This window comes from Hemicordylus capensis, chromosome 3 (genome assembly GCF_027244095.1).
Source record: "Hemicordylus capensis ecotype Gifberg chromosome 3, rHemCap1.1.pri, whole genome shotgun sequence".
NCBI classification, from domain to species: Eukaryota; Metazoa; Chordata; class Lepidosauria; order Squamata; family Cordylidae; genus Hemicordylus; species Hemicordylus capensis.
In genome coordinates this window covers 315,346,887-315,354,740 of record NC_069659.1, presented here as the reverse complement: position 1 = coordinate 315,354,740, position 7,854 = coordinate 315,346,887, and positions in this window count along the sequence as shown.

The following is a 7,854-nucleotide window of genomic DNA, read 5'->3' as shown; positions in this document are numbered from 1 at the left end:
GAGTGCATTCCACAGCCCCGGAGCAGCTATAGAGAAGGCCCGCCGCTGAGTCGCCACCAGACGAGCTGGTGGTAACTGGAGACAAACCTCCTCAGATTACCTTAATGTGCGGTGGGGATCATGCAGAAGAAGGTGCTCTCTAAGGTAACTCGGGGCTAAGCCATTCAGGGCTTTAAAGGTAATAACCAGCACTTTGTATTTTGCCCGGAAACATATCGGCAGCCAGTGCAATTGTTTCAGAATAGACGTAATATGGTCTCTCTGGGTTGCCCCAGAGACCAATCTGGCTGCCACGTTCTGAACTAATTGAAGTTTCTGAACTACGTACAAAGGCAGCCCCACGTAGAGCACATTGCAATAGTCAAGCCGGGAGGTTACCAGCTGGTGCACCACTGTTTTGAGGTCATCCTCATCAAGGAATGGGCGCAGCTGTTGAATCATCCAAAGCTGATAGAAAGCACTCCTGGCCATGGCCTCCACCTGAGAAACCAGGGTGAGGCCTGGGTCCAGGAGTACTCCCAAGCTGCGCACCTGCTCCTTCCAGGAGAGTGTAACTCCATCCAGCACAGGAAGATCTAACTCACTCCTCAGATTCTTAGCCCCCACAATGAGCACCTCCGTCTTGCTTGGATTCAGCTTCAATTTGTTCTCCCTCATCCAGCCCATTACTGTCTGTAGGCAGGCATTAGAGAATGGACACCATTTCCTGATGATGCAGATGAAAAGGAGAAGTAGATTTGGGTGTCATCAGCATACTGATAACACCCAGCACCAAACCTCCTGATGACCTCACCCAGCAGTTTCATATAGATATTGAAAAGCATTGGTGACAGAATGGAGCCCCGAGGGACTGCATATAACAGCTCCTGCTTTGAGGAGCAACTGTCACCAAGCTCTACCATCTGGGATCTCCCCGAGAGATAGGAATGGAACCACCGCAGAGCAGTGCCCCCTATCCCAACTCCCCCAGGCGACCCAGAAGGATACCATGGTCGATGGTATCGAACGCTGCCAAGAGATCCAAGAGGACCAACAGAGTCACACTGTTGATTCCCCGGTAAAGGTCATCCATCAGGCCGACCAAGGCTGTCTCAACCCCATAGCCAGCTCTAAAGCCAGTTTGAAACGGGTCTAGATAATAAGTTTCCTCCAAAACCACCTGGAGCTGGTTAGCCACCACCCTCTCGATTACCTTGCTCAGCCAGGGGAGATTGGAGATTAGCCTATAACTATCCGTCGCTGAGGGATCCAGGGAAGGCTTCTTAAGAAGCAGCGTAACTATTGCCTCCTTCAAACAGGGAGGCACCCTACCCTCCCTCAGCAATGCATTTATGATATTAACTAGGCCATCTCCAACAACCTCTCTGCTAGATCGAAGCAGCCAGGTTGGGCAAGGATCCAGAGTGCAAGTGGTAGGCCGTACCGCTCCAAGCAGCTTGTCTACGTCATCAGGAGTCACAGATTGAAACTGATCTAACCTAACACTGCAATTGGGATCACGGGATACCTCCCTCACAGACCCTGCAGAAATAGTAGCCCGAATATAGGAGATTTTATCCGCAAAGAACCCACTAAAGGCATCACAGCAGAGTATCTCCGGGTGCTGATTTGAAGCAGAAGGAGCAGAAATTATACTCCTTACCACCCAGGATAACTCTGCCGTACCTGAACCCACAGACGCAATGCGCGCCAACCAAAAACGCTTTTTTGCTGCATGCACTGCCATTGCGTAGGTCTTCAAATGAGTTCTATGCTGCATCCTGTCAGATTCGAGCCGAGTTCTCCTCCACTTGCGTTCCAGTCGCCTACCAAGCTGCTTCATCCCCCGCAATTCCTCCATGTACCAGGGAGCCATCTTAGAAGCAGGCCTGAAGGAACACTTAGGAGCAATAATATCTACTGCCCTGGTGAGTTCTCTATTCCAGGTTCCACCAGGGCATCGACAGAATCACCGGCCACACCAACATCAAAACCCTCCAAGGCCTTTTGGAAACCTGCTGGGTCCAGCAGCCTTTTTGGGTGGACCATCATAATAGGTCCATCACCCCTGCAGGGGTGGGTTGTGACCGTGATACCAACCTTAACCAGATAGTGGTCCGTCCATGACAAAGGGGTAACCACCGGATCCCCCACCCACAGAGCACCCTCCTGATCCATACAGAAGACCAAATCCAGTGTGTGGTCGCCAACATGAATTGGTTCAAAAATTAATTGGGATAGGCCCATAGTTGTCATAGCCGCTATGAACTCCTGAGCCGCACCAGACAAGCCAGTCCCAAAGTGGATATTGAAGTCCCCCAGCACTAAGAGCCTGGGAGACTCCAACACCAACTCCGCGACCAGCTCCGTCAGCTCAGTTAGGGAGTCAGTTGGGCAGCGGGGTGAGCAGTACACCAACAGAATCCCCAATCTATCCCTAGTTCCCAGCCTCAGAAATACACACTAGGCTTGTGCATTTCGATTTGGGTACAAAACATTTTGTGCCCAAAAATGGCAATTTCAGAGGTTTTATAACCAAAACAAAATCAAGAATTAAAAAACAGAGAAGACTTCACTATGAACACATCCTTCAAAGAAGACTTTACTATGAACACATTCACATTATGGAAGTAGTCCATGCCCAAGTTCACCATCTGATCACAAAATTTCAGGCTCATTTCAAATGCTGGCTGTTATCTTGAGAGCCCTCAGTGGTCTGGGACCAGGATCTCATAAGAACCACTTCTTTCCCTATGAAGCTTCCCATGCTCTCAGAGCCACGTTTAATACTATTGCTTTGCTCAGTGTCCCTCTACTATCAGAGGATGAGGGGGTGTGCGTGGGTGTTTGAGTGCAAGGGAGAGAGATGGTCTTCTTGGTCATGGTGTCTTAAATGTTGGAATATTCTTCCTCAAGAGGCTTGTTTGGTTCCATCTGCTCATCTTTCAGTGGGCAGCAAAAAAATCTAGCTCTTTCAGGATGCTTTTGGGCTTAACTCTGACTGGCTGCAATTTTTGTTGCTCATGAACTGTAATACAGGCCTTTGTTTTGTTGGTAATGTTACCTTGTTTTTGTTTTGTGAATACTTTATGACATTTAGATATCGTTTGCTGCCTTGTCAGTCTACTTGATGAAATGGCATGGTACAAGTAATTTTGTAAATGCACAGAATGCTCGTTTTAGGCAATGGCAAACTGCCTATGCCATTTCACAAGACTTGCACTTGTAAGACTACATGTTTGAAAATGGACGTTATGCCTGAATAAAGTAAGGTACAATCTCTTTTCCTATCAATATATTCTGTTTAATAGATTTGTATGCAGCTTTGATGGGAGACCCCAAAGTGGTTCACAATCTTAATATATAGCACTAAAAAACTTTTACACTTAAAAATAACCAGTCAGTCCAGTTGGAGCAGGTGCAGATATCCAATATGATGTCTCTCTCCAGGACTTCTTTATTATTAGCATATCAATCATATGGTAAGGGGTTTTTTTTGTAAGTACTAGTTTTCAACAAATTTTTGTATGGGGTCTAGTTAATCTGGTCACTTTAGATTACTAAACTATTTATCAGATCAGGTCAAAAATTAAATAAATAGATATTCAAATGCATTCTTTCCTTGCCAAGATGAACATTTCTGGGTCAAACTAGATGTGCACTTACAAATGCAAGCAAGAGGCACGATTAAGATAAGAAGCTCTTATTTCACAGCACCACATACTGTGAGGACCCTGATCTCAGCTGAGATTAGAAGGGGAAGTTAACTCTATCCTGACAGAAGAGCAGCCTACCCAACCCCAAGCTGCTATTCCCCCGCTGAAGCAGATAGTTGTAGCAAAGATTATTTTCATGTAGGAAGAGGGGATTTTCAGCAGGAAAATGGTATGAAAGGTTAACCTATCCCTCCCCAAAGCAGAACCAGACTCCTCTGCCACTGGGTTTATGTGAAATAAAGGACACTTCTAGGTTTAACCATACCTCTTAAGAACACCAGTGCATGAACATCTACCTTGATGCTCAGGGCAGGCATCTAGATTTACAAATCATCCTGTTACTGGAAAAACAAACAGCTTGTTTAAAGGGTGCAAGAAGCTGAGAACCTAAATAAAGCTACTATTTGCCAACCAAAGGTTGCCTGTGAATTTGTGAAGAATCTGAGCTTTATAAACAAGCTTAGCAAAGTTTACCCTTTTTTTTTTAAACCCACTTAAACTACAAATTTGTTCTTGGGCAATCCTTGTAAGGTTGACTAGAGATGTGAGGTGTTATTGTTGTTTTGCCCCGTGTATTCAGAAGTGCACACACCTTGTGTAAGGATACTTCAGGAGCAAAAAGTAACACTCTGGTTAGCAAAACATTTTTGAAAATTTGGCATAAAGCTAAAAGCATCCAAATGAGGTTTAAAAAGGGCAGGTTTTTCACATTACTGCATGGATATAAGTGTGGGCTTTGAAAAGTTGACTTATGTAGTATTAATAGTACAGAAGCATCTCTTGTTGCTAATAGAGTTCTTACAGGGTATAAGGGACACACACACCCCACCACCCGTAAAGCACCAGGTCCCTGGCTGAGTAGCCTTCAGCAATTTCCCAGCCCATGTTTGTTTGCATCTTTGAGTCGTTGGGTAAAAGGCAACATTTGGAAACACACTTAAAGGCCAAAACGCTGCTTGACTAAGAAGGGTATTGAAAATAGCTTCATCTGTCCAAGTTGCCAGCTGACAGACCTCAAAAGCTATCTTGGCAGGATGACTTTTTTTCTTTTTGCAATGAGGACACTTGAGAGCTTCCATCAAGATAGGCAACCATTTTCCCCTCGTTAAAATAAAAAGGAAGGGAGGTGGCTAGATAAGGAGGGGAGCTCGACTCTGCCTTAAACAAAGGTCTCTCCATATGCACCTGACACCTGTTCAGTGAGGCAATCACACATGTAACCACTCATGAATAAGTTGGAACCGTCTCTGTCCTTTTTCGTCATTCTAGGCTGCACGGAATGTACACCTGTGCCAATTAGTTCAAATAAGCTATGGACACTATTGTGGTGTCTCGATCTTCCTGTCCTCCAGGGAAAGGTAGCTCCTTGCTGTCTGTCCCTCCTCCCCGCCCCCACACCCCTACCTCGCCTTGCGCCCCACCCTTCATCAAAGATCACACTTCATACAATGAATGCACATGAGGGACTTCTAGCTCAGTTCTCATTCTCCAGGCTTATTTCCACCTTCTTTCCATTAGCCATCCTTTCCCTTATCCGCTACACCAGGCGCTATTCCAATATTTTAAACCAAGCTTCCTTTTACTTTCTATAACTCCCGAAGTTCTTTTCAATAAAGCCTTAAAACACACAATCTAGTTCCTCTTTTCATTTTTCCAGTACACCATGCTTGTTTAATTTAATGCTGTTTTCAGGAAAGCACCTCAACTGGCATTAATTTCCCCCACTTAGCCCAAACACATAGCCAGAGTGTCTAGCCAATCCCTTTTGTGCAGCCTTCGTAACACTCTGGAAACACCAGACACCAGTGCTTGCAGAAACAGAACCTGAATAAAAGTCCAAGTTCACTGTACTTTCAGCCTTTATGGTTGAAGTCTGCTTCAAAGAGGAATGAACCAGTGACCAGACCAACACTCTGAACCCCTAGAGCAGACCCGCTTTGCCAACAGAGATTCCCCATAGCTAACCTGATTGGTGTGTTCTGTTACAGTGAAGTCTGCTAGCAGTTGCTTTTTTAAAAAAATCATTTATTGAAGGCTGTCATCCAGGGCCACATACAGCTATCCCTCAAATCCACAGTACACAGAAACAAGCCTAGGAGCTGGGTCTCACGATCAGTGAGACCCGGGGAGAGCTGGCTAAGCCCACTCTCCCCGCAGATGAGAAGGGCGGGAGTCCTGGGCTGCCGTATCGGCTGCCCACACGACGGCCAGCTCCGTGATGGAGCCAGCGGGGGCTGGGAGGATCGGGGGCTGCATGTCCACCGGAATCTCCAGTGTGTCCTGTACAAGCGCGCAGGGCATACTGGGGAGACCCCCAAGCCGGGAGGCTGCTTTTCAGCCTCCCGCTGGGGGTCTATTTGTGAGTAGCCATGACTACTCATGATTAAAAAAACAGGTTTGCGGAGCGCTCACTCTGCAAACCTGGTTTAAGGGTGGGCTACAGGAGTGGGTGACCCACTTTGACAGAACCGGGCTCGGCTGCGAGCCCAGTGGGTCCGACGATCGGTGGGGAGCGAGCTTAGCCCACTTTCCACTGATTGTCAGAATAGATTCCAGGTTTGTTAGAGTGTACTCTCAATAAGGAGCTGCAGACCAAGTCCAGCCTTCTGAAAATGCAAGTGTCAGTCACACTAACGGTGTTTTTAGGAACCACCTGCTTAGGTATGTATGACAAACAGGGCCTAAGACAGCTTGCCCTCCTCTTGTCCTGCAAGGAGAGCTGGTCTGTTCGGTGAGGAGAGCAAGCATGACTTGGCTAAGCAGGGTCCACCCTGTTTGCTTATTTATTTATTTAGTGCATTTTTATACCGCCCTAACCCAAGGTCTCAGGGCGGTTCACAACAAATAAAAACAAAACTTAAAATCAATTAATTATTAAAGACAGCTTAAAACAAATCAATAAATAATCCAAAATTTAAAAAGTTACAAAGTTAAAAAGCTAAAAGGCCTGGGTAAAAACATAAGTCTGTAGACACTTTTTAAAAGCTGCTAGAGATGGGGAGACTCTTATTCCCACAGGAAGCGCGTTCCAAAGTCTCGGGGCAACAACAGAGAAGGTTCGTCCCTGGGTGGCCACCAGATGACATGAAGGTAGCCACAGACGAGCCTCCCCTGATGTACACAATGGACAATGGGGATCATGCAGAAGATGACGCTCTCTTAAGTACCGTAGGCCTAAGCTGTTTAGGGCTTTATAGGTTATAACCAGCATTTTGTATTTTGCCCGGAAATTAATTGGCAGCCAGTGCAACTCCTGTAATATAGGAGTAATATGGTCTCTTTGAGATGACCCAGAGACCAACCTGGCTGCCACATTTTGTACTAATTGGGGTTTCCAGACTACGTACAAAGGCAGCCCCACATACAGTGCATTGCAGTAATCAAGTCTGGAGGTTACCAACAAGTGGACTACTGCTTTGAGATCATGAACCTCAAGAAACGGACACAGCTGGCATATCAACTGAAGCTGATAGAAAGTGCTTCTAGCCACTGCCTCAGCCTGAGAAACCAGGGAAAGGTGTGGATCCAGAAGCACTCCCAAACTGTGTACTTGTTCCTTCTGAGGAAGTGTGATCCTTTCTAGAACAGGTAGATCAATATCGCTTCCCAAGTGATGACCCCACACAATAAGTACTTCCATCTTGTCTGGATTCAGTCTCAGTTTGTTATCCCTCATCCAGCCCATTACTGCTTCCAAGCAGGCATTCAGGGAAGATATGCCTTCTCCTGAATGGGAGACTACAAGTGTGAGCACTGTAAGATATTCCCCTCAGGGCATGGAGCCGCTCTGGGAAGAGGTTTCAGGTTCCCTCCCTGGCTTCTCCAAGATAGGGCTGAGATTCCTGCCTGCAACCTTGGAGAAGCTGCTGCCAGTCTGAAGACAATACTGAGCTAGACCGACCAATGGTCTGACTCAGTATCTGGCAGCTTCCTAAAGGTCACTGCTTTTTCAATCCACAACTAATTTGTGCCTAAATTTGCAAGTAAGATATATTGGTATTTCCCCTCTCAATTTTTCTTTTTAGAATGAGTGGTGCAGGAGGAGGGAAGGGATAGAGTTCAAAGAATAATTCATACCATAAAAGTAGACCCCATATTATAAGTTAGAGACAGGCCCTGGGCAGCTGAAGACTACTGTAGTTCTTCCAAGATAGGAGCT